This window comes from Rattus norvegicus, chromosome 20 (assembly GCF_036323735.1).
Source record: "Rattus norvegicus strain BN/NHsdMcwi chromosome 20, GRCr8, whole genome shotgun sequence".
Lineage (NCBI taxonomy): Eukaryota > Metazoa > Chordata > Mammalia > Rodentia > Muridae > Rattus > Rattus norvegicus.
In genome coordinates, this window is record NC_086038.1 from 29,366,222 (window position 1) to 29,392,485 (window position 26,264).

Here is a 26,264-nt window from a genome sequence, read left to right on the forward strand (position 1 = left end):
TCCCTGGATATTGGTAACAGGAGTGGGGTGGGGAGAGGGGAGGAGACCTGGTGGCACAATGGGGCTTCTGGCTCTACACAGCTGTCCTTGGGCCTACCGGCTTGGGGCCAGTGATTGCTAAGGTCATGCCTTTTAGTTAACTTTGCTTTAGCCATTTTGACTCAGTGCTAGATGGCCCCATTGAAGTTTTGGTTAGAAACAGCAATGCAGAGAGATCTCTGGCTATACTGACGGGGGCCAGGTCGGTGTGTTCTCACAAGTCTATCAAATATGTCCCTGGTACACTCAGGGACAGTTGACTCCATGTCCCCTGCTGTCTCTCCTCTTTCCCTCTTCCGTGCATGTTTCCAACTGCCCTGCCTGTTTCTTACAGGTGTGCATGTCCTGGGACTAGGTCTTGGTCTCCATTCTGTGTTCTGGTACTTTCTATCCTTACTCTGCCACCAGGACATGTTGCTAGGGACATCTTTGCTCTTCTCAAGAGGCCATGAGCCTTTTGGACGTTTTTGACATCCTTTTGTCTCTGCCCTGGTGCCAGGGCTCTGATGATGTTGCCTCTGAGGCTGCTCCTATGGTTCTAGATCTGACTCTTGTTCCTTTGGATTGTGCTGCATTAGCCATGACCGTCATCTTGCTGGTCCAGATGTCGGAGCTTCTTGTCAAGAACAGGCTGGCTTCTTGGGCATCCAGTGATCATGTGGATAGTAGCAGTCTCACAGTGGACTGTTCCCTGTCTATCAAGGAGTAAGGATAAAGCCTCCTGTGCTGGCAGAGAAAGGGAGCTTCACTTTCGGTGCCAGGCATCCTTCTAATGATGGGGCTTGGGTAGTTCCTGTGCCCCAGCAGCTGAGCTCTCCACTGAGCTGTTCCAGGGACACCAGTGAACAGGGACAGAGAGGGCTCCATGTGGTGGCTGGCCTTAGCTAGCAGTCAGATGTTTTTATGTTGCTACCATGCCAAAGGAGAATAGACTGATGTTCCTGTGCCCACAGTGTATCCTTGGGCTCTCTGTCCTTTTCATAGCCTCATGGGGTGAGATAGTCTTCCCTGTATAACAAAGGGGTGGCAAGGGCTACATATGTATACATCTCCACCCAAATAGAAGGGGCTTTCTCAAAGCCTTCCAAAATGGGCTTAGAGTGCTCTGGGGAGATGGGACCTCTGCCAATGTCCTCAAGTACCAATCCTAGGATTTGCTTAGACCAGGTTACGGAGTCCTAGCATGGGCAACAAGATGCCAGGGTCCCCGTATCTAGGGGAATGTATTTCTGGAGAAGATGGCAACTGGAAAAGAACACCAAGCAAGGGGAAGGGGCAGAGGGTACTGACTAGTTACTGCTCGAAGTTCCAAGGGCTGGAACATTCTGGAACAGAATGTTGACTGTGGCATGAGCGACACTCACTGAAGTGACATGAACATTACTGGGCCTGAGACAGGGTTGTTTTGTTTTGTTTTGATCATACTTGAGACACCTGGGTTCACTTGTCTCAGGGTCCTCTAAGACCCGCTGATGATTGTCCTTAGTGACAGTTGGCTTCTTAACACTGCAACAGTCTGAGAAATGATCAGGCTTCTGGGGGCAGTCCTTGTCTGAAGAGAAGTTTTGGGCCTCTTTGCTGGACACTGTGGTTTTTAGCTCCTATTGGGAGCTCGGTGTCTCATGACATAGCAGCAGCAAGGGTCTGGAGAACCTTTGATTTAGCAGAAGGCAGATCTGAATATGGGCTTTCTAAGCTATTGCATCTGCTTTCAGCTCCTTTTGGCAAAAGCCAAAACAAATACTGCCCCCCAAATGCAGGATAGGCACCTCCTTTCTCAGTCTGAGGCTCCCAGGGGACAACAGAAGTGTTGGGGGAGAAGCATGAAGGTTGATGTTACTCCTAGGAAGAGCCAAGAAGGCTGCTGCTGCTGCTGCTGAGAACAGCCCAACCCTCTATATGGCCAGACTCACAGGTAAGGAAGAAGGGGAAGAGGAGGAAGAGCAGGAGGAGGAGAAGGAGGAGAAAGAAGAGGAGGAGGAGGAGGAGGAAGAGGAGGAGGAGGAAGAGGAGGAAGAGGAAGAGGAGGAAGAAGAAGAGGAGGAGGAGGAGGAAGAGGAGGAGGAGGAGGAAGAGGAGGAGGAGGAGGAAGAGGAGGAGAAAGAAGAGGAGGAGGAGGAGGAAGAGGAGGAAGATGAAGAGGAGGAAGAGGAAGAGGAGGAAGATGAAGAGGAAGAGGAGGAAGATGAAGAGGAGGAAGAGGAAGAGGAGGAGGAAGATGAGGAGGAGGAAGAGGAAGAGGAGGAGGAAGATGAGGAAGAAGAAGAGGAAGAGGAGGAGGAGGAGGAAGAGGAGGAGGAGGAAGAGGAGGAGGAGGAAGAGGAGGAGGAGGAAGAGGAGGAGGAAGATGAAGAGGAGGAGGAAGATGAAGAGGAGGAGGAAGATGAAGAGGAGGAAGAAGAAGAGGAGGAAGAAGAAGAGGAAGAGGAGGAGGAGGAGGAGGTACTGGCTTGGGCTTCCTATTTCCAACCCATGTGTTCTTCAGAACCAAGCAGAGGCATGAGTGGGGCTAAGTTCCCTGATGCTTTAGCAGCAATGAGAGATTATACTGGGCTTTCCCAGAACATCTGGAGGAGGTTCTTCAAAGCCATGGTGTGCTCCTACTTAACCCAGAACTTGGTTTAGAGGCTGAGCTCGAACTGATGTCAAGACTATCGGCCTCCCGTGGAGGCTGCTGATGGGCACGCAGACCTCAGCAGAGAGCAGACCTGAGGACTTTGGTCAGAGGAGGCTCTCCAGCTGGCCAACATCACATCCGGCCACTGAATTTAACATGAGCAGTATGGAACACAGCAGACACAGCCAAGGAGTAGCCATGAAAGTGACAAAGGACTGCTCACCTTCCTCAAGCCTGCGGCAGCAGCAAAAGCTTCTATAAGGATTTGACTTGTCCTTTCAGGGTAGGTATCTAGGGTAAGTGGGGAGATAGAAATTCTGAGGAGACTTGGTGAGCTTGGTGAGTTTGGCTAGTCTGGCCCACAGGGTAGTTGAGGGTGTTTAGTACCTGGAATGGATTCCAAGGTCAAGCCACTTGTCCTTAAAGGACTGACTGTGTGCTCGGGTGCACACCAGAGCTTGTTTATTCCTCCTGGACTCTGAGGTTGAGGTTGCCACACATAGACTGGAAATCTGCAGTAGAAATAAGACTCCAGATATGAGCTGTTCTCGAGAGAGCTGTGCCTCTTTCTAAGTCAGCACTCCGTAAGCACGAAGCCATGTTAGCTTGTGCACCAAGATTGTGAAGCCCAATGGCGAGAAGCCGGACGAGTTGAGTCTGGCATCTCTCAGGCGCTGCTCGAGCTGGAGATGAACTCAGATCTGAAGACGCAGCTGTGGGAACTCAACATCACCGCGGCAAAGGAAATCGAAGTCGGTGGTGGTCGGAAAGCCATCATAATTTTTGTCCCAGTTCCTCAACTGAAATCTTTCCAGAAAAATCCAAGTCCGGCTAGTTTGTGAGTTGGGGAAAAAGTTCAGTGGGAAGTGTGTAGTCTTCATTGCACAGAGGAGGATTCTGCCCAAGCCAACCCAGAAAAGCCGTAGGAAAAGTTAGCAAAAGCGCCCCAGAAGCCGCACCCTGGCCGCAGTGTGCGACGCCATCCTTGAGGACTTGGTCTTCCCAAGTGACATTGTGGGTCAGAGGATCCGTGTGAAACTGGACGGCAGCAGGCTCATGAAAGTTCATTTAGACAAAGCACAACAGAACAACGTGGAGCACAAGGTTGAACCTTCTGGTGTGTACAAGAAGCTCACAGGCAAGGATGTTAATTTTGAATTCCAGAGTTTCAGTTGTAAAGAAAAGGACTGAATAAAGTGTCATTTATAGTTGAAAGAAAGAAAGAAAGAAAAGAAAGAGAAGGAGAAGGAGAAGGAGAAGGAAGAGAAGAAGGAGGAGAAGGAGAAGGAGAAGGAGAAAGAAGAAGAAGAAGATGAAGAAGAAGAAGAAGAAGAAGAAGAAGAGGAGGAGGAGGAGGAGGAGGAGGAGGAGGAGGAGGAGGAGGAGGAGGAGGAGGAGGAGGAGGAGGAGGAGGAGGAAGAAAAGACTCCAGCTTCCAGCCTGCAGCCTGCAGCCTTCTCACTCCTGTCCATCAGAACAGACATCTGTGTCCTTTCCTTTGGCTCCATGGTCTTGTTATGGTTCATGGACGCCAGCCACATCAGAAACTCTCATGACCTGTGGGATGTGGGTTTCTGCATGCACCTCATTGGTAGGCCCTGTCTGGAGCAGCACAGAGAGCCCTTGTCTTCACAGCATCACTGCAGACAGTCCTACTGCCACACCATTTGTTCAAGAGCAGTGCCCAGAAGCCCTTTCTTAAGCTGTTGGCTCTGAGAGCTCTTGAGGGAGAGTTGGACAATATACCCAGGCCTAAGTCAATATTAAGATTCCCCAAAGCTTACAAAAACCTACCTGCTAGAAGTAGATTGGGGTCTGGGTCAAATGTGTCTCACCTCCTGTAGTCACCTCCTTAGGCATGACTAGAAACCATAGGCCTTGGCTAGTGCTGGGTTCCAGTCCTCTTGCTTTGTCTGTGGCAGAAGGGCAGGGTCATCTGTAAGGACCATGCCTGGGAGTAGCGAGTGATGGGTTGGGTAGGTGTGGGAGACAACGCAGTAGACCCCTGCCTTTGGACTAGACGGAAGATGTGTTATCACTAAGCTGGGTTCCGAGGGCTGAGACGCTGAGAGCTGGTCATTACTATCATGAGGACTCCCAGGTACACTGTGGGCAATGGGCGAAGGTTGAAATGACGGTCGCTTCGTCTTACTTGGCAGCAACAGTGCCCCTGGGCCCCAGGATAAAGCACCCTGAATCTGGGAGTCCAGCCAGCTTACATGATGGTGCGTTTGACTCCTATTTTTGAATGGGAGGGGACAAGTCCTAGCTGGATCTATGCCTTTCCCTGCCTGACAGGTTTGTTTTAAACAATCCACCTATGAGTTTCAGTGATTCTTAGCCACACTGTTTCCCCCACGGCACTGAATCTGACATAAGTCCCTTCTCTGTACGAATGAATCCACAGGGGAAGCTCAAGCAATCTTTCGTCGGGAAGCTCATCTCAGAAGCAACTGGCTTTGTGGAATGATGGGAAGTGATCCTGGGGCCTCCATCCTGGGGCTGCCTGTGGGAGGCTGGTTTGTCAGGTACACCCAGCCAGCTTAGATGCTGCTGAATCCTTTGCTAACAGCAGAAGCATAGCTTCTTCCCTACCCTAGATTTACCGAATTAGATTCCCATTTCTTAGATTCTGGTTCTGCTAGCCAAGAGGCCTTTGTCACGGAAGAGAAGACCCTTCTATGTAGGGGTATGACATTGTCCCTGAAATAGAGTCATTTGGTACTCTGTACCTATTTTTGAACAGGCAAAGGGGCAGCTTACAATGTTGGCTGGCATGACATCAGTACTGGACAGTCCATGCAGCAACGTCCTGCTGACCCAGGGAATCCACAGTCCACCCCTCCAAACTTAGACAGGTTAGCAGAGCCCCCGCAGGCCTGTCGAAGGTGACCTCTTGTTAAAGACAAACTTGGACTGTCCTACCATTAAGGAACCCAAGCAGCTGGATCTTCAGTGGGAGAGGAAATACAACAATGCTTCTGTCATAATTAAGGACCATTCTTTAATCTTATGATTAGTGTTTACCTAGGTCCTTTAAGGGGTGGGGTGGGGGTGACCAGTGTGTCCTAGTCCCTGGCTCCTGATGGGATTGGGACAGAGTTAAAGACAGACAGGAAGTCACACTGAAACAAAACAGGAGCCAGGGGAGTGGCCTCAGGGACTCTCCCTAGAGGGAACAGGGAATGGCTAAAGCTGGGTTAGTGACTAAGGAAAAGTGAGATGTGGAAGTTTGTTAGAAGGATGGGTCACAGTGAACGTCTGCATTGTTTTTCTTTGATTTTAGCTCTTGCTACCCTGAACTGGTATTTCTGTTCTATCTGAGCTTGAGGCTTTGTTAGACTTCATGGTTTTGTTTGTTTGTTTGTTGATTGTTTGTTTTAGTTTTTGGAGACAGGATTTCTATCCAGAAATTGATTCTGTAGACCAGGCTGCCTCGAACTCAGAGATCCGCTGCCTCAGTTTCCCTAGTGCTGGGAGTAAAGGTGTGTGCCACCAAAGGCTGGTCCATGTCTTTAAAATCATCCTTTTTGGGTAGTCTCACAGCTCATACTGGGGGGGGTGGGTATACAGAGAGATTGTCAGGAACTTCAAGATTTTCTACATGTTTCTGAATGCACTTTTCTTTCTGATCCTGAGTACACAGGCTTCAGGGACCTTGAATAAACTTCTCAGTCTCTGTCTAACACAAAACGCTTGGCGTATGCTTCTTGGCCTTGATTAAGCCGCTGTCTCCTTTTCCCAGATATGCTGTCTCCATTAGCCTGTGTGTCACGACTCTGTCCTCCACAACTAGGAAGTCCTAAGTTAAGCCACCAAGTCCGTGGAGATTTGTGGTAATAGAAAGTTATCATCACCTTAAAATTCAGCTCTCCTGGGGATGTAATCCTGATGTCCTCAGCTTTTGGAAGATTTTGGATGCACATGCTTGTTAGTATTTGTATGTATGTATGTATGTATGTATGTATGTATGTATGTATGTATGTATGTATGTTTGTTTGTATGTATGTATGTATGTATGTATGTATGTATGTATGTATGTATGTATGTATTATTTTGGGTTTTGGTTCTTTGAGATAAGGGTTTTTCTGTGTAACCCTGGTTGTACTGGAACTAGCTCTGTAGACCAGGCTAGCCTTGAACTCTCAGAGATCCGCCTGCCTCTGCCTCCCAAGTGCTGTGATTAAAGGAAGGCACCACCACCGCCCTGCTTGGCCTCACCATTCTTTATCTCAAGAGCAGGTTCTGCCTGCAGAATCCACCACTAGACTCAGCGTCCTGACTGCGTTTTGCTTTTGACCTGGAGAAATCCTGCGAGAAGTTTCAGGGCTTCTCGGTACCTTTGAGTCCGGGCCTCCTGTCTTCAACATGATTCAGAGTCCTGAGTTCTTCAAATCTAGAGGGAAATTGATAGAGATCAGCCTGGTACACTCTGCCTTGGGGCTGGGGCGGGGTGAGCACTGAGAATCCAGGATTGGAGCCGAGAATGTAGCTCAGTAGAGTGCTCGCCTTGGGTGCACAAGGCTTTGGGCTCTGTTTCCAGTGTCATGTAAGCCATGCATGGTGGCACACGCTTGGAATACTAGTGATTGCAAGTTGGAAGCAAGATCAGGAATTAAAGGCCACCACCATTCTTGGTTATACAGGGAGCTTAAGGAACATGAAAACACATCTCACAAAAAGAACCCAGTATCCTTTGCTTTGGCCTTGAGAACACCTGCTTTCCTTCCACTCACTCTAGTGACTGATGCTTTACTTGTTCTCATGCCCATTGGATGGATGGCTTGAGTGGATTCCTCTCCTTGACCTTGAGGGCCCTAATCAAACTTAAAAGCCACAGCAAGCACCCCATGTACTACTAGATCTGGCTACAGCAAAGTCTTGAGAGAGCGCTCAGTAGCGCAGTCCTCATAGGCCCAGGGGTAGAGACTCCAACGCAAATGTCCTATCTTGGCCTCTTGTACTCACTATGAATCCCCAAGAGCTTCCTCCTTAGCCTTGGGGTTCCATTTCTGTTCCACCCACCTCAGAATTTTAAGTAGAACTATTCTGATGCATAGCAGTGTAGCCTTTACCTGACCACCAATAGCTTACCATGACAACCACATGCTCCCCATCAACAGAGACCTGATCAGCTGCATAACTTCTATCCCTGAGAAATGGCTGGATTGCACCTTTAGGCCTGCCGGAGCTGTTGCCTATGCCTCAAGCTCAGACCTAAGGATCAGAGGCAGCCACACAGGGCACAAGGTTCAGAAGACTTAGGTCCTCCTTCAAACTGAGGACACAGGCTGTTCCCATGAGAGAGAAAGGTGGAGTGGCAGGCGTAGTTCCCGGAAGGACAGGAGATGTGAATAGGTTCGGTGAACACAGAATGAGCAGGAAAGGGTTAACTTCATGTTGCAACATATCTCTTGTCTTGGTTAGGGTTTTGCTGCTGTAAAGAGACACCATTATCTTATAAAGGAAAGACATAAAACATTTATAAAAGCAACTCTTAAAAAAGGAAAACATTTAATCAGGGCTGGCTTATACTTTCAGAAATTTAGTTCGATATTGTCATGGCGGGAAGCATGGCAGCACACAAGTAGACATGGTGCTGGAGAAGGAGCTGAGGGTCCTACATCTGGATCGGCAGGAAGTAGGAAGTGAATGCTACACTAGACCTGACTTGAGCATCTGAGACCTCAAAGCCCACCCCCACCCACTGCCAATGACCACTTCCTCCATTAAGGCCACACCTACTCAAACAAGGCTACACCTCCTGATAGAGCCACTCCCTCTGGACCTATGGGGGCCGTTTTCACTCAAACCATCACATCTCTACGACTTCCTAGTTCTGGAGGGCAGAGTCTGATGCATGTCTCTTTGGGCTAAAACAAACTGGTACACATCTCAGTTTTTCCCAGACTCCCAGAGGAGAGTGTGACCTTGCCTTTCCCAACAACTTTCTGAACAGCAGAGCTCATACTCCCCTCCGAGATGCCAAATCTCATGTCACATTGTGGCTCACTTCCAGCACATTTCTGACTGTCCTCTCTCAGAAATGCGCAATCCCACTGGGGTCATGTGGGTAATCTGAAACAATCTGTTTATCCAAGATCCCAAATCACATCTGTAAAGTCCTGGTGACCAGGTAATGACATAATGCCAGAGTCTGAGGCTTAGCACATGAGTGTATGTGGACAGACTATTTTTCTGTCCAATGGGGCCTTAGTGTAGCAAGGGCTTTCAGGGTGACGAGCTAGGCTGAAGCTCAGGGGAGAGGTGGCCTTGGCTGGATTTGGTTTGATGGAAAGGTTTGGTTGAGTGCAGAGGTGAATAGCCCGAGTCCTGAGCCAAGTACTTCTCTGCCCATCAGACTTGGAACTGAGCAAATACCTAAGAGGAATTTGCAGAAAGAACCAAGGTGAGGGAGCCTGGCTGCTGATTGGCAGGTGTAGGGTGGAGAGTGTCCGTAGCTGGACTCTCCCTGGGGATGACGAGGGTGGTGGGATGAGGGGGTGAGGGTGGGAAGCTTGGCAGGGAGGTGGGCCCTCTCCATGCAGCGTGGGAGTTAAGACAAGTCTATCGCTGTTCCCTTGTCACTCTGTCACCCATCTAATGGCCGTCGATAGTACTTGAATGAGAATTGATGGGGAGATAGATTTAATTAACCCCAGTGTCAGCAGCTGCCGGGCTACCGGTTTGTGTGTTAATAGAGCGGCCACCCGGGCTCTCCTGGGCTTTTCTGGGAGTCTGAGGCCATTGAAGCAATTGTGCTTGTCAGCATAGGTGGATAGATGAAGAGAGGCAGAACAGTATTCAGCCTGGACTGACCTCTCTCTCGCTCTAAGACCCACCAGTCACCTTGTTGGTCACAATGGGGCCACCTGACTTAGCTCCTTCATTGGGATATCTGTGCTGGGCAAGAATAAGAGCTGAGACAAGTACCCCATTGGATCCATCAGCATCAGAGGTCCCTGATGCCCCATATCCTTGGGGGACCCCTGGGTCAGTGCTTGGCGTGAAGCCTCTTGGTACAGCGAGTACTCTTTGGGTTCAGTCCATCCTGCTTCCTTTGTCTTTGCTGTGAGTGGCACCTGTGCTCATAGCTGCCCCTTGGTATCAGACCTTTGAAGATGTCATTGGTCTCTTCCCTGCTAGGCTGTATCATAACTGCCCTGTGTGCTGGCTTTCCCTTCAGCCATGCATGGACCTCTGCACAGTCAGACCCAAAGCAGGACCTTAGTGTTAGAACACCCTGCCCTGGTCTAGTGCTTTTCCCACAACAGCTGTACCAGAGGAGGGGCTTTGAAGCCTGTTCCTTGAGTCTGATGATGTAGAGTACCCCAGAATGAGCATTGGCCCCAACATAAACACTTAAGAGTCCAACAACTAACATCTCTTGTGTCTGTGGCATTTCCTTGTCACTAGAGGCCTGGTCCTTTTCTTTCGGATGAGAGAGGCAGGCTTACAATATTCACTGGCTACCTGCTTCCCAGAGGACCTGGGCACCGTGGTGGGGCCTACAAAGACCTGGAGGTAGCTGGGCAACAGCCAGTGCCTGTCTGGCAGTCTCCTTCCTCACTTCACACCTCCGCTGCCTTTCATTTTCAGCTCTGATTGGTTTTCTTGTTTTAACACATACCCCAGGCCCCGTGTTTGACCCCAGTGATGGATTCATTGCTCCCTAGGACTCCAGCTGCCGAGCTTGCTCGAAGCTGCTGGGCGGGAGGTGGGGGAGGAGGGACAGTGGTAGGAATCACCTTGCGTGTCCCGGTCTCCACGGTCTCCACGGTCTCCACGGGTCTCCACTGGTGTTCTTCCCAGAGCCCTGGGACAACTTATGACCGATCGAGTGAGCAAGCAAGAGAGGGGGGGGGGGAGGGAGAGAGAGCGAGCGAGAGAGAGCAGGGCTTGGGTATGAAAGGACAAGGGTGGGGATTGTGGAGTGGCTATCACAGAAAGTGGTTAGTCCCTCTTTTGGGGCATCTGATTCCCTTCTGAGTATGATATGAAGTTTGCAACCTTGTATGAAGGGGACATTGATTTCCCATCATGTCCCTGGAAGTGGCCACTGCAGAAATCTTCCTGTTGCTGGATGTGCCCTGAGAGAATGGGCAGAGAACCTAGCATGAAGTGGCTTGCTCTGTCAAATTTGGGGAGGGAGAAGGGGGACAGAGGGAGGGAAGTAAGAGAGGGAAAGCAAATGCCCACAAGCAAGCAGGCAGCGCAGACTTCTCAATGGCAGAAGGGCCCACCATGTGTAAGTAAGATCCATCATTCCAGACCTATAAGGTCTGAAGCAGGAGGGAGCCTTTTCTAACCCTGATTCTAGGTCCAATAAGCCGACAGGGGAGTCTGGGGTAACAACACTTCAGATGTGGGAGACAAGGCCTTCCAGCCCAACTGGACATTTGTGTCTTCAGTTTGTGGCTTCTGGAAACATCAGAAGTTTGGCTGTCTGGTCACATGTCCAACAGATGCTATGACCTCTGCTGAACCCCACGTCCAAGACAGGAGGCAGTCAGGAATGGCAGATGGGGCTGTGAAGGGACGACTGTGCCACTTCCTTCCCATTTCTTGTAGGTGACTGTGGTTTTTATTCTTAAAAGTTTATAGGGGCTGGGGATTTAGCTCAGTGGTAGAGCGCTTACCTAGGAAGTGCAAGGCCCTGGGTTCGGTCCCCAGCTCCGAAAAAAAGAACCAAAAAAAAAAAAAGTTTATAAATCGGGTTGGCGAGATGGTGCACCAGGTAGGGTGCTCGCCGCCAAGCAGGGTGAGCAGAGTCCAACCCCAGGATCCACGTGGTAGACAGAGAGAACTGACTCCTGCATATACATTCTAAATAAACTTTTTTTTAAGAGTTTAAAGACTTATAATAAATATACTGTTGTTGTAACAGTTAAACCAACCCAAGAATAAAATACTTCATTCTCACTTAAACACACACACACACATGCACGCACGCACGCACGCACGCACGCACGCACACATGCATGCATGCATGCACGAACACACGATTATAAACTTGTTCTAGTCAATGTTTTCCCCAGTCATACCCTGAAGTCCAGGCTAGCTGCGTTTGCAGGGGAAGAAATTAGGGGGATACAGGCTCAGGAAAGGTGGGCTGATCCCACAGTACTAGAGTCCTTAAGAAAGTGTCTGTCACAGAGCTCAGCACTTCACGAACATGCATGCACACCAGTGAAAAGCCAGGCGAGGACCTGGTGAGAAGGTGGCTAGCTAAAACCAGGAAGAGGTTCTCATGAGGAGCAGGGTCAGCCGGCACCTCCATGTTGAACTCCCAGCCTCCAGGGGTGAGAAACGCATCTGTAGTCCAGGCTGCCCCATCCATGGTGTTTTACAGAATCATTTAGAACTTATAGCTTCATGAATAAAGCTCCCCAGGGCCATGCATTGACCCTGCAGCTTTGGTTGGGAGATGCTCATACCCTAGTGTTTCACCCAGTATAAAAGCACAGACATTGGAGACGCACCCCGTGGCCATGCATACCTGCCTCATTTCCTGGAAGTCGTGTTCCCTCTCTTACACCCCATCCACCCTTCTGGGTTTGTAACTGTGGCTTAACCTTACATTTGAGGCTCAGGACCCCATGACTCTTTCGTAAATTATTAATTTGGTCTTAGGCATGCTGTTGCCTCACTCTGCCCTGTTTCCCTAGCCTGTGTCTGCCAGGAGGTGATACCTTGTTATAGAAGCAGCAAGCACCTTTGAACGTGTTTCCTGTGTGTACACTGGGCTGACCCAGGTCTAGGTAGCAAAAATCTGGTACCCAAAGCTTCGGTGACCTGCAGGGGCTGCTGATGGAAGGGGAAGGGTTCTTTCTGTCCCACCTGAATGTGACCTCTTCCAGTCACTTAACACACGTGGACTACTCATTTGGTTTGGGGGATGACAAAAGTTTGTAAAACGATAGATTATAATATGCAGAGACCATCAAAGAGACCATTCACATTATTCTGTGTGGAAAAAACAAGTTCATCCAAGCCCGAGGTGCTAGATTCAGGAAGCCATCCCGAGTCCATGCTTTGTCCCCTGACAAACAGATGGGTTGGGGTCACAGGGAAATGATCCCTGAGCTGTGAGGGGACCCTGAGCTTAGGACACAGGGGCAGAGGAAGATCAGAAGAGGAGCAGGAAGCAGGTGCCCGGGGTAGGAAGAGCCAGGAAGGCCAGGCTACTGAGTCCTGAACTGCCCTGTGCTCATCTGCTGAGAGTGCCAGGAAGTGACCCTGTGGTGGGAAGTGGCTGAAGGTGGTGTGTACTTGTGTGCTGGGACAGATTGAGTGTGCATGGTAGGAAGTGAGCCTGGTAAACACAACTGAGCTGATGCAACCCTCAGGAGAATTTGTGAGGTGGAAGTTTCCAGAAACCCGAAGCTGGCCGAGAGAAACAACAGACAAGCAGAGACAGGGGACTAAGAGTATGCGATTTACAAAGACTCTCTGGCAAGTGAATTTTGAAGGCCGAGAGGATCTCATCACCCTGGGTGTGTCACATGGCTTGGCCTCTCCAAGGGGTTCTTCTAGTTCGTGAGTTAGCAAAAATGGCTCAGCAATAAATATTCTTGCTGACAAGCCCGATGCCTCGAGTTCAATCCCCAGAACCTAAAGCGGAAGGAGAAAACTGACTCTATAAGGTTGTTCTCTGACTTCCACATGTGCACACATGCAACACATGCTACACATGCTAGAGAGAGAGAGAGAGAGAGAGAGAGAGAGAGAGAGAGAGAGAGAGAGAGAGAAGAGAAAATTAGAAAAAGTCAGCTCCGTCTCCAGCCTCTCTCCCCTAGGCCTCCCTGACCCAGACTCTGCAGGACGTTCCTAGCTGCTCAGGGTTTGAGGATAGATCCCAGCCAGCTCCAGGTACTGAGACTTCTCTGACTAAATAATAACAGGCTTTGGGGTGCTTTTGGGATCCCAAGGACAGGATCAGGAGTTCTAAGGTGCTTGAGAACACAGAAGGGGAGAATGGGGTATAATAGCTATTCCTGGTTGCCAACTTGACTACATCTGGAATGAACTACGATCTAGAAATAGAGGGCTCACCTGTGATCCAGATTTTGAGGCATAGTGGCCATGAAAAGCTTAGGCTCAGGCAAGGTAGCACACGCCAGGAGACTAGGGCAAGCAAATCTCTGAGTTCAAGGCCAGACTGGGACAGAGCAAGTTCCAAATCCAGATGTGGTGGTACACACCTTTAATCTGGGCCATATCTTCTGCTAGCCAGCACATCTGTTGGAACCCACTTCTTGAGGATCCCGGCTTATACTGAAGCCCAGCTGAAACAGCCAGCCTTGTGAACTGAGCAGCCACTAGATTCTTGGGCTTCCCATTCACAGCTGCCCACTGTTGGGTTAGCTGGACTGCAGTCTGTATGTCATTCCAATAATTTCTCTTTATAGAGACATTCCATACATTCTATGACTCTATGACTAATACAAGAGGACAGGACTTGTGTGTAGAAGGGACAACAAATCATCCAAGAGAGTGTCAGGAATGTCCATTCTTTTGATATCAAGATGTGACGTTGGGGGCTGGAGAGATGGCTCAGTGGTTAGAACTGGCTGCTCTTTCAGAGGTTCTGAGTTCAATTCCCAGCAATCACATGGTGGCTCACGACCATCTGTAATGGGATCTGATGCCCCCTTCTGGTGTGTCTGAAGACAGCGACTGTGTGCTCACATATATAAAATAAATAAATCTAAAATAAAATAAAATAAAACTAAAGATATGATGTTGTTATCTCCAAAATAGTTCAGACATGAGAACAGTGTGCTTGAGTTAAATTTATTTTCATAATACTTAAGTTGATGATGTCACATTGGGATGTCTCCATAGCTATGGTTGGCAGCATGTAACCTGCCAGCCACAGTTGGATACTCATGGTATGGCTGACTTTAGGTTGCATTTGGTCACTCAGGAGCACTGGGGACCTAATAGATGTTAGGGGGCACCATTGGCTGAGAAGGGCCCTTTCTGTCAGGGACAGTTTCCAGTGGGTTTGGCAAAATCCTCATGCTTCTCTCTGCTCAGAGTGAGGATTCTGATTGGTGAGACCAGGGGTTTCCTCAAATGACATCCCTTCCCCTTGGGCTGGCCCCATATGGGAAGAGAGAGATGGTGACATGTTGATGTGGGAAACAGCCACCTTTGGATGAGTGTCTGAACACCGTGTCACCTTGGATTTGTCACCGCCCCTCCCCCTTCGTCACCCTGAACCCCATTTGTAAGACTGTGCCATAAAGGCTGTTGTGACTGATGGCCTCTGGGAACTTTCCCAATCTTACCCATTCAAGGAACACAGGAAGGAACAGGACCTGGGGAACTAGACCAGGGTCATCTGTGAGCTCGGCAAGCGCCTGCTCTTCCTGGGGACTTGGGAAGATCTACATGACCTTGAACATGAGCTCTGAACCACACGTTCCAAAGCTATAGTAGAAGTCACCTAGAATGGAGGTGACCAGGCAGTATCACTGGACCCTCCCACCCACGGGAAGCCCCCTAGCTAGAACATTTTTGTGATTCTCGGTTTTCTTCTTTATAACTATGCCAGACCTGGGCAAGGTCTCACCTAGTGAGCTGGAGACAAAATCACCTGTCTTCTTTCTGTCCTCAGGCCTCACCTTGCCACAGCTAGGGTCCAGCGTCTTGGCCTCCCTCCCCCCACGAGGAAGCTTCTCTGAGTATAAATCTTCCTTTTGGAACTGTTTCTTCTGACAAACACAGTGCAGAACATGGCAGAGCCGGTGTCTCTGGGGACCCGAGACTTTTCTTGGCAGTCAGGCACATCTTGAATTGTCTGTCTTTTTCTGTATAAACTCCCGCTCTTAGCTTGCATTTCTCCCCCAAGCTCCCCTGACTCACACTCTTTCTCTCAGCAAAGCATAGCTCTCACATCTCCCCTCTGTACCCTGTCTCAAGCTGTCTGTGTTTTCTCCTATCTCAGTTCCAACCTTCCACGGTATCAGCATTCCCACCAGCCCTGGGTCCTTCACATAAGCTGTTAAGTGGCCATCTGTGAACTGATAAAAAGGACTGAACAAGATGTGGTCAAGTTCAGAGAAAACCCGGGTGTCTCCAGAGACCCTCCAGGTTGGTACTGACTTATTAGACCTCTTTTCGATACAGTCATTTAGCCAGCCAGAGACCTGGGCACAGCAGGGTCCCCAGAGTATCTGCTGAGACTTGAGACACTCACCCTCATGGACTGAACAGCTACTGGAACCTTGGTCTTCCCATTGTGAGGCAGCCATGTTTGGGACTACCTGAACCAATGCCTGTGAGCCTAATAAATCTCCTGCATATGATGTCTATGTATTCTATCAGTTCTGTTCCCTTAGAAAACACTGACTAATACAGACTGTAGTACCATGCGCGATTCTAGAGAACCAGAATGAAGGGGATGAATTTTTAAAGTACCAGAGTATGTTAAAAGTTGCTCTGTACAGACTTGGTAATTTGCTGAGACCTGCAGCTGCCAGTGACTCCCAGGTAGCAAGATGAACACCAAGAGCCCACGGCTGGAGCTATCTGAACGCCTTGTTACCATGAAAAGCAAGGAACTTAGTGACTCCATTCGTGAAACTTTTGACAACTTGTAGAAAACTAAGGAAGATGACGATGCTGGCCGGTTGCTTCTAGGATCTCTGGGTAAACTGACACAGGAGAACATGGTGAAAAAGTTAGCCAGCTCCAGAGGCACATACTCCACAGGTTTCTAAGTGTTCCCTGGAAGAGAGTCTTTGCCCCAGAAGCCATAGGACCCAAGTTGCCAGAAATCACTCCAAGCCCTCATTATAAGACTGGATGGCCAGGAAGTCTGAGGTCCTGTGAGCCTCACAAAGTGGGACAGGACAGAGCAGGCTTCTCACGACTTTGCCACAGCTCCTGTGTCATGTGCGATCTGCTTCTACCATCCCGCTTGGCACTAGAATAAACTGAGTGTGGTGTTGCCGAAATCCATCCTTTTTTTTTTTTTAGGAACACGGGACCCTGTATTAACACCCTCCTGCCCCACCCCTGAGTGCCGTGGTTCCTCAGACATTCCTGTCTAAGCCTCTGCAACCGTATCTGCAAGTTCTCTCAGGAGCTTCCAAGATCGTTCATTTATATTAGAAGACAAAGTCATCTAAACTAGCTAGCCGTCCGGAAAACATAAAAAATTAAGAATGAAAAAAATTGTTCTTGGCTCCTTATACAATTTTAAATGTGTCTATTAGGAAAATATCTCTCCAAAGTGAAACAGCCAATTACAAAAGTCCCTGCTACCGGTATGCCAGGAAATTCATTCTGTCTATTTATACAACTAGGTTTTTGCAAACCGGTAAGAAAAAGACATCTAAACCAGGAGAAACGAGTCAAGGGAACGAATGGGTGGTTTTCAGAGACAGGAAATGCAAGAGGCCAATGAGCATAGGAGCTATGCTCCAACTCTCGTGATTAATGGGAAGCAATAATGAGATTAAATCAGTAGATCATGCGATTAGCAAAAATTAAAGTGATGGAAGCTAATGCTGACAAAGATATGGAAGGGGCTTGCCTCCGTGGCTGTTAAATGTGAAAATTGCTACAATATATTTGAGGGGATATTTAATAACATACATCAAAAGTTGGAATGCATATGCATTCGCCTTTAGGGATTTGACCACGTAGCTTGAAAACAGATGCCCTGGGATATTCCTTGCAAGATTGTGTGGAGACAGATTAAGGCTTTGTTACGAGCTGGCTGGCTGCCTATCCAGGAGATGAAACTATGCAGCCCTTAGAAAGAACAAAGTAGAGGCTGGGAGGGAATAACTCAGTCAGTAAAGTGCTTGCCTTGCAAGCAGGAGGACCTGAGTCCAATTCCTCAGAGTAGCCCGTGTTTCTAACCCCACATGGGCAGATGGAGACCAGCTGATCCCTGGGGCCCGCTGGCCGGCCAGCCTAACCTACTTGGTGAGTTCCAGGCCAGTGAGCGACACTGTTTCAGAAAGGAGGTTACCTCAAGAGTGGCAACTGAGGATGCCTGGTGTCTTGCCTGTGCACACACGGGTACACTCACCCCACCCCTCCTGCATTCCTTCCCTGACCTACACAGAAGAATGGGGTAGCCTCCCGACGATGACGGCTCAGGGGCTGACACACTCCCTGGGAGGTGTGACAGTCAGGCCCATGAGTCTGTGGGCAGAGCACCGCTGCCCCAATCTACAGTCTACATGTTTGTGTCATCAGTTTTGAAAAGAGCCATTTCCATGTCTGTCCCTGCCCTCACCATTCCGGACTTCCTCAGACTCCCGATGGACATCGAACTTCTCTGATGGACGTCAGACCCTGGGCAGGACTTGAGGGCTCTTCCTCCTAATCTCTGCTACTATTAGGCTTCCAGGGACTCTGGGCTCCAAGTGTGACCATGCACGAGCCCCTTTGTAGCCTTTATTTGTGATTTACACCATTTTGGGTGAAGTATTTTCCCTTAGTTTCTTGGCATGACCTCAAACTGCAGATGCACCTCAACATCTGCTTCCTGGTGTTGGCAGTGTCATCTCCCACCCTGTGCTCGGGTCCCCCTAACCCTCATGACACGGAGCAGCCTTTCCTTTTCCTCCTCTCTGCCAGCTGTTTCCGTGGTCAGAACTAGAGCATAGCTGGGGTGAGGGGTGGTGTCTGGCCATCTCTGCTCTGAGATACTCTCCACTCCTTTATTCAGCACCAACCCACTGGACCCCAGGCTGTGAGGGAGTCACAGAGGGACTCCCCCAGCAGCCCTTCAGAGGGTTTCTAGTTCAGGAATGGCACGGGATGCTGACAGGTAACAATGCTGTCCAGAGTCACGCTCCAGCACACCCTTGATTTTTTTTTTTTCCCTGCACACTTCAGAGTCTCTTAAACAGAGGAGAGCAAAGAGAATGGATCGCCTGGCCGGTTTCCTCCTTCCCACTCCTAATCTGATTGTAATGTAGCCTTTGAGAATCGAGGGTGTGCGGGCTCTGGCTCTCAGAGAAAACCTCAGGCACGGAGAGGAGGTAATTGGTGGGGTCGTGATTGTTCCTTTTCAGTTGGGGGCTAGAAAACAGAGTCATTAGCAGCTGTCTGAGCTTGGGAGAAAGCGCACTCACTCGAGCACGTGAGTGTGTATGAGTGTGTGTGTGTGTGTGTGTGTGTACACGTGTGCTCTCACATGTGAGTGCACACACTCTGGGATGCTTCGGAAAATGATGATGATGATGAGGAGGAGGAGGAGGAGGAGGGGGGAGTGCGACAGGTGGTGTGGGAATGTACAGGGTATCTGGGGTCTCTCCCCCCACTGGCGTCGAAATTGCTATAACTACAGATTAAGTGATTCTGGCCCCAGGAGACAAGGAGCACTGTTTCCAAGGGAACCACACGCCTCAATCACAGTCCCTGGAAGGGAGGGTGAAGCAGGATGGAGCAGCCTTCCCCTGTCCAGAGCAGCAGCCCTCCCTGCCTGTGGGTCCCTCAGCTCTGCTGTAACTTGCTGAGAGTCTGAGGAGGGACCTTCACAGTCACCTCCTGGCTGAACAGGGGGGCTAGAGACATCTTGGGTCCCGGGAGAGGTACGCTCAAGTATGGAGACCTGGATTTGATCCCCAACACACATTGAAAAACAAACAAAAACCCATCTTAATGGCAGTTCTCCTTGTAGTCCAAGAGCTGTAGAGAGGGAGATGGGACAGTTTCTGAGTCTCATTGGGGAATCCCAGGGTTCTAGTGAGAGACCCTGTCTCAGGAGGTCTCCAGAGATTGACCTCTGGCTAGTGCCTGCACACTCACGCACGCATGAACACCTGTACATACATGTGCAAATGTAGACACGTCTATGGATCCCCCAATTCTATCTTTCTCTCAAGAGCACTCACTCTGGTGAATCTAGCCTTCCGGTGGGGCTGGTGGGCCCACAGAAGCCACCTCTCTTGTCACTGTGCTGCTTCTAGTAGCTTTTGCTGTGCCACCTGGCAGGGGAGAAGGGCCCCAGTTAGGGTGAGAATGGGAGCCTCAGAGGCCAGCAACAATAGAAGCAAAAGGGGGGATAAAACAAGAGGGCCCTGAGCCTGACATGAGGGATTAAGCCCAGCTGCTGCCCACTGTCTCCTGGGCCATGAGTCAACCAGGTCAAGGCATCCCAGGTCCCATTTCAGGATCAAGGGGGCACAGAGATGTGACGGTGCACAGATCCCTGTGAGCCTTTCTTGGGGCAGATGTCATCCCCCAAGCCTCATGCTCTTCACAACTAATAGAAAATGCCAGTGCACTTATGTGCCTAGCAAGGAGTGGGTTCCCTCCGAGAATAAGCAGTGTGTGTGCACTTGGGTGGGAGGCTAGGTATCATCTCCATCTTGGTTTTAAAACCTCTGTCTGCCTATTTATTTACATGTACCTTGGTGTTCTGCATGTATGTCTGTGTGGCAGTGTTAGCTCTTGAAGTTAAGGACAGTTGGGAGTGGCCATATGGATGCTGGAAATTGAACCTCAGTCCTCCGGAAGAGTAGCCAGTGCTCCTAACCACTGAGCCATCTCTCCAGTTCCCTCCATCTTTCTTTTTTAGAAAGTATCTCTCACTGAATCTGTAGAGTACCAATTGCCAGAGAGCCCCAGCGATCCTCTTTAGTAAACATTCCTCATTGAATATGAGCAAGCTTTCTAAATCGTCAGGGTCTCTGTCAGACCCTGAGAAAGCCTGGCTGTGGACCCGTGTCTCAATATTAAAGATGCTCCCCCTCCCTGAGTTGATGCCAAAGGTGGCAGTTGCAGGGAGAGGAGGTGGCTGGCGTCTGTGGAAACACAGACATATCCATATGTGAACAAGAGAACCAGGGGTCAGGGAAGGGTCCTCTTGGGACTTCAGCTAATAACTATAAAAGAAAGCCAGTGAGCAACAAACACCAGACTTCAGAGGGCCGGAGTTTGTTCCTGTCAACCTCCGCCAGGACAGAAAACCTTGTCATGCAGTCACCTTTGTGGTGGGGCTGACATAGGATCTCTGGACCTGGCTTGAAAGAATCATGAAAGGACCCACATAACACAGGGTCAAACTGAAGAGCATGTGCAGGGATTATGCTCACACAGGCCCAGCATCCAAACGGGAACGGTTTACAATGGCTGGCATCCAAATACCAACTGCCAGGGCTTGATTCCTGGCTTAAGAAACTGCCATGAAGGGGCTGGGGATTTAGCTCAGTGGTAGAGCGCTTACCTAGGAAGCGCAAGGCCCTGGGTTCAGTCCCCAGCTCCGAAAAAAAAGAACCAAAAAAAAAAAAAAAAAAAAAAGAAAGAAACTGCCATGAAGTTAGCAGCTTCAAGAAGCACTGACTCCTCTTACAGAAGGCTCTCTGGGCACTGCTTTGCTCTGTTGGGTTCTGCTTCTGGTTTCAGGTGGCTGAGGTCGGGGCATGGGATTGCCAGGTTCTCAGCCACACTGTTGGGTCATCTTCTAAGCTCAACTCCAGTTCTTTGTCTGTTTGTGGGTTTTTGTTCTTGAATGGTTGGTGGGTTTTGTTTTGTTTTGTTTTGCTTGCGACAAGGTTTCTCTAGGTAGCCCTGGCTGTCCTGAAACTCTGTAGACCAGGCTAACCTTGAACTTACAAATATCTGCCTGTCTGTGCCTCCTGAGTGCTGGGATTAAATGTGTGTGCCACCACAGCCTGGTGCAACCTCAGTTCTTAATGCTCTAGCCTCAAGACCCTTATTTCCTTGGTTCCTGCCAGCAAGGGCTGTCCAGGGCTCCATGGGATTGGTCCCATTCCTGGCATGGTGTCCTAACCAACCTCAAAGCAGCCATTCATCCTATAATACATCAAACACATACAATACACGCTTTACCATATGTCAAAAATCTCCTGACCTCACAACATTTGTACTTAAAATGGGCTCTTTTACATTACTCCTGTATATATGTGTGCACCTCCGGGAGTTCCTGGGCAGTGCATGTACCCAGGTGTCCTCGGAGTCCAGAAGAAGGCGTTGAATTCCCTAGAACTGAAGTTACAGATGGTTGTGAACCTTCATGCAGATGCCGGGAACTTAACCCAGGTTCTCACCAAGAACTGTAAGTTCCCTTCACTGCTGAGCCATCTCTCCGGCCCCAAAGATCTTGGCTTTTAGAGATTCACATAATTACACTAGACATTCCTTGGTCCGTGTAATTTGGTAAACTCATCCCCTTTAAGGCCAAATGATTGGTAAACTTAATTACATTGGAAAAGAACCCTCTTTGAGCTTGGTGTAGTGACATAGGCCCTTAATTCTAGCACTTGGAGGCACGGACAGGCGTATCTCTAAATTGGAGACTAGCCTGGTCTACATAGAGAGTTCCAGGATAGCCCAGTTCCAGGACGCCCCTGCCCTGAGAAACACTGTTTAAAAAATTAAGAAAAGTACCATTTTCTATGAAAAGTAGGGTATAAACTGTCCAGACTAGCACACAGACCTTACCAGAAGACACACCCTGGCAGGTACGTAAAGAAGCAGTCAAGGCCGATGAACAAAAATGGACCTGGATGGCAGAGGTGATGGAATCTGCAAACAAGGGAATACTAAAATACTTCAAAAGAATTTTATAATAATGTATGTATAAAGCGAGAGTAAAATGTGGTCACGCCAAACAGGGATCAAACAATGACAAAAACAAACAAAAAACCCAAGGTGTGAAAAGAAAGTTAGAGATTTAAAGAAAAAAAATTTAGTATCTGAAATTAAATATTTCAGATAAAACTAACCAAGATTAGATACCTCGGATGGAGGTGAAATGGGGAGAAGGCAGCAGCTGTGAAGAGATAACAGTAAAGACTACAAAAAGAAACGTGGGTGGGGGATGAGAACACAGGAACAAAACAGGCTCCGGGGCATTCTCAAGCCATCAGAGTCATAAAAAGAAAAAAAAAATTTTTTTAACAAGTCATGTTTAAAAGCTTTGCGACTTAGAAGGAATTGTAAATGTGCTGATCTGAGGATCCTCTCGAACCAAAATCAGAAGAAACAAAGAAAAATGGGAGTAGAGGAAGCAAAAAAAACCTGACAAAACCAGACCCAAGGCAACCGGAAAGGCAAACCCAAGGCCACAAACCAGACAGACCCAAGGCAACAGCCGCAAAGGGATGAGCTTTCACCGGCTTTTGGTATCAGAGTAACTCAGTGGGAAACGTGCCTTCTTCTGCCTTTTGCAAGACTTTTGCTGAACTTGCTGTAGCCGCTCAATAGAGGAGTAACATAGCCCGGAACTTTCTCTGGAAAGTGTGGAAGAACCTCACTGTCTTTCATGAACATGGGCTCTTGTGGAGCGCTGTCTCCTCGGGTCTGATGTCTACAGAAACAACTTTAAAAATGTTTTTGTTCCAGAGCTTCCAGGGACTAAGCCACTACCTAAAGACTATACATGGACTGACCCTGGACTCTGACCCCATAGGTAGCAATGAATATCCTAGTAAGAGCACCAGTGGAAGGGGAAGCCCTGGGTCCTGCTAAGACTGAACCCCCAGTGAACTAGACTATGGGGGAAGGGCGGCAATGGGGGGAGGGTTGGGAGGGGAACACCCATAAGGAAGGGGAGGGGGGAGGGGGATGTTTGCCCGGAAACCGGGAAAGGGAATAACACTCGAAATGTATATAAGAAATACTCAAGTTAATAAAAAAAAATGTTTTTGTTGTTGTTACTTTTAAAATCATGTGTAGTATAGGGTAGGGTATGTATGTGAGAGAGAATGAGTGTGTGTGTGTGTGTGTGTGTGTGTGTGAGAGAGAGAGAGAGAGAATGTGTCTGTATGTGTGTGTGATGAGAGAGAGAGTTTGTGTGTGTGTGTGTGTGTGTGTGTGTGTGTGAGAGAGAGAGAGAGAGAGAGAGAGAATGTATCTGTATGTGTGTGTGTATGAGAGAGACAGAGTTTGAGTGTGTTTGTGTGGTGTGTGGGTGAGAGAGGACAGAGAGAAAGAGTCTACCCCCATGTGCAATTTTATAGTGTGAGTGTGTGTGTGCATGTGTGTGTGTGTGTGAGAGAGAGAATATATCTGTATGTGTGTGTATGAGAGTTTGTGTGTGTGTATGTGTGTGTGTGAGAGAGAGAATGTATCTGTATGTGTGTGTATGAGAGAGAGAGTTTGTGTGTGTGTGTGTGTGTGTGTATGTGTGAGAGAGAGAGAGAGAGAGAGAGAGAGAGAGACAATGTATCTGTATGTGTGTATGTATGAGAGAGACAGAGTTTGAGTGTGTTTGTGTGGTGTGTGGGTGAGAGAAGACAGAGAGAAAGAGTCCACCCCCATGTGCAATTTTATAGTGTGTGTGTGTGTGTATATGTGTGTGTGAGTGTGTGTGTGTGTGTGTGTGAGAGAGAGAGAGAGAGAGAGAGAAAGAGAGTATGTATCTGTATGTGTATGTGTGTATGAGAGAGAGAGTTTGTGTGTGTTTGTGTGGTGTGTGGGTGAGAAAGGACAGAGAGAGAGTCCACCCCCATGTGCAATTTTACAGAGACAGAAGAGGACATTAGATCAGCTGGAGTTATAGGTAGTTGTGAGCCTTGGGCCCTGAGAGCTGAACCCAAGTCTTCTGCAAGAGCAGTACACACTCAGTGACTTCGTCATCTCTGCAGCCCCTCCAGTCACAGAGGACACATGTCCTCTTCACCTGAATGGTAGACATTATTAACATAAGACTTCATAATGTTCCCAACTTTATCCTTTCCACATCTTTAGAGTTTGTGACGATGCTGTTCTGATAACGGATCTCAGACTTTTTTTTTGTACCGTCTTTTTTCCCCCTAGTCTTGTCAGAGTTTAGCAATTTTATTGATCTTCTGAAAGAACCAACTTCTGGCTTCATCGACGTTTTCTATTGTTTTTCTGCTTTTGGCTTTGTAGATTTCCACTTTAATACCTTTCCCCCCTCTGCCTACTTTCATTTGCTCTCCTTTTCTTGGCCTCTCAAAAATGGTAGCTTGAAGGTATTGATTTGAGAACGCCGTCTTCCTCCACTCTAAGTGTTTATTGCTGTACGCGTCCCTAAGCTGAGTAGCAGCGGCCCATGAATTCCGATAGGCTATCAAATGCTGTCAAACTCTCTTCTTTTCCCCAACAGCCTATATTTTTGAAACAGTCTTAGATTTAAAGAAAATATGAGTAGCACAGAGTTCCCGTAACCCAGCACCATTTTTCTCGCTGTTGACATCTTACCTGACATAGGTCACTACAATTAGCCCACTGATAATATTGATGAGTTATGGCCAACTGAAAACCCATATTCGTTTAGACTGTCTTGCTTTGCTCCACTGTCCTGCTGGTGTGAGATGACACTTATTCGGATGACACTCTTCTCTCGGAGGCCATGTTTTTGCAGGTTTCCCATCGCTGGGCCAGGTTCTCTGATGGGCCTCTCTTGGTGGTTGTCCTAGTGTTCTATTGTTGTGAAGAGACGCTATGACCATAGTAACTCTTCAAAAGAGCATTGATTGGGGCTGGCTTACAGTTTCAGAGGTTTAGTCCATTACTGTCATAGAAGAGTGGTTCTCAACCTGTGGATCGTGACCCTTTGTTGCAGGGGTTGCCTAAGGCCATTGGAAAACACAATATTTTCATTACAACTCATAACAGTAGTGAAATCACAGTTAGGAAGTAGCAACAAAACCATTTCTATGGTTAGGGGGGTCAGCACAACATGAAGAACTGTCTTAAAAGGTTACATGCAGCATTAAGAGGACTGAGAATCATTGTCATGGTGGGAAGCATGGCGGCACACAGGCAGACATGGTACTGGAGAGGAGCTGAGAGTTCCACATCCAGATCTGCAGGCAGCAGAAAGAGACTGGGCCTACCTTGGCCTTGATTGTTTGTTTGTTTGTTTTGTTTTGTTTTTGAGACCAGGTTTCTCTGTGTAACCCTGGCTGTCCTTGAACTTCCTCTGTAGACCAGGCTGATCTTGGACTTAGAGATCCACCTGCCTCTGCTTCCTGAGTGTTGGAATTAAAGGTGTGTACCACCACCACCCAGCCTGGCTTTGGCTCCTGAAGCCTCAAAGCCTACCCCCCAATGACTCACTTCCTTCAACAAGGCCACACCTACTAATCCTTCTCAGGTAGTGCCACTCCCTGATGACTAAGTACTCAGATATAGTAGTCTATGGGGGCCATTCTTAGTCAAGCCATCACAGTGGTCCTGAACTTTTGCAGTTGGTTGTGTATTTCAGAGCATGCCCCGTTCTTGATGTCTGGATATTGAGGGGAAAGGTCACAGACACAAAGGTGTCATTTGCATATTAAGCTGTACCTCCACAGATATATTGCAGCTCTGACGCCCTAAGGTCTCAGAAGGAAATAGGGTCTTTATTTTTTGAGACAGGCAGCCATGTATCTATCATAAGTTCGTCTCAAATTCACTATGCAGCTGAAGATGATCTTGTTATTTATAATTTTTATAAATGTTTATTTATTTGGGGTGTATATGTATGTATGTATGCATGTATGCATGTATATATGTATGTTTTGCTTGCATATATGTCTTCTGCACAACTAGCAAGTCCTCTTAACGTCTGAGACCTCTCTGAAGACAATCTGGAACTTCTGCTCTCCATATCCACACCTTCTGAGTGACTCTAGATCCTCTCAATGGCTGTTTATAA

The 26,264-nt window shown here is 48.4% G+C and overlaps 1 pseudogene; it reads left to right on the forward strand.

Moving 5' to 3' along the window:
* The first annotated feature begins 487 nt into the window (after window positions 1–487).
* On the forward strand, window positions 488–6,415 carry Rps7-ps18 (ribosomal protein S7, pseudogene 18; annotated as a pseudogene).
* Window positions 6,416–26,264: the final 19,849 nt, after the last annotated feature.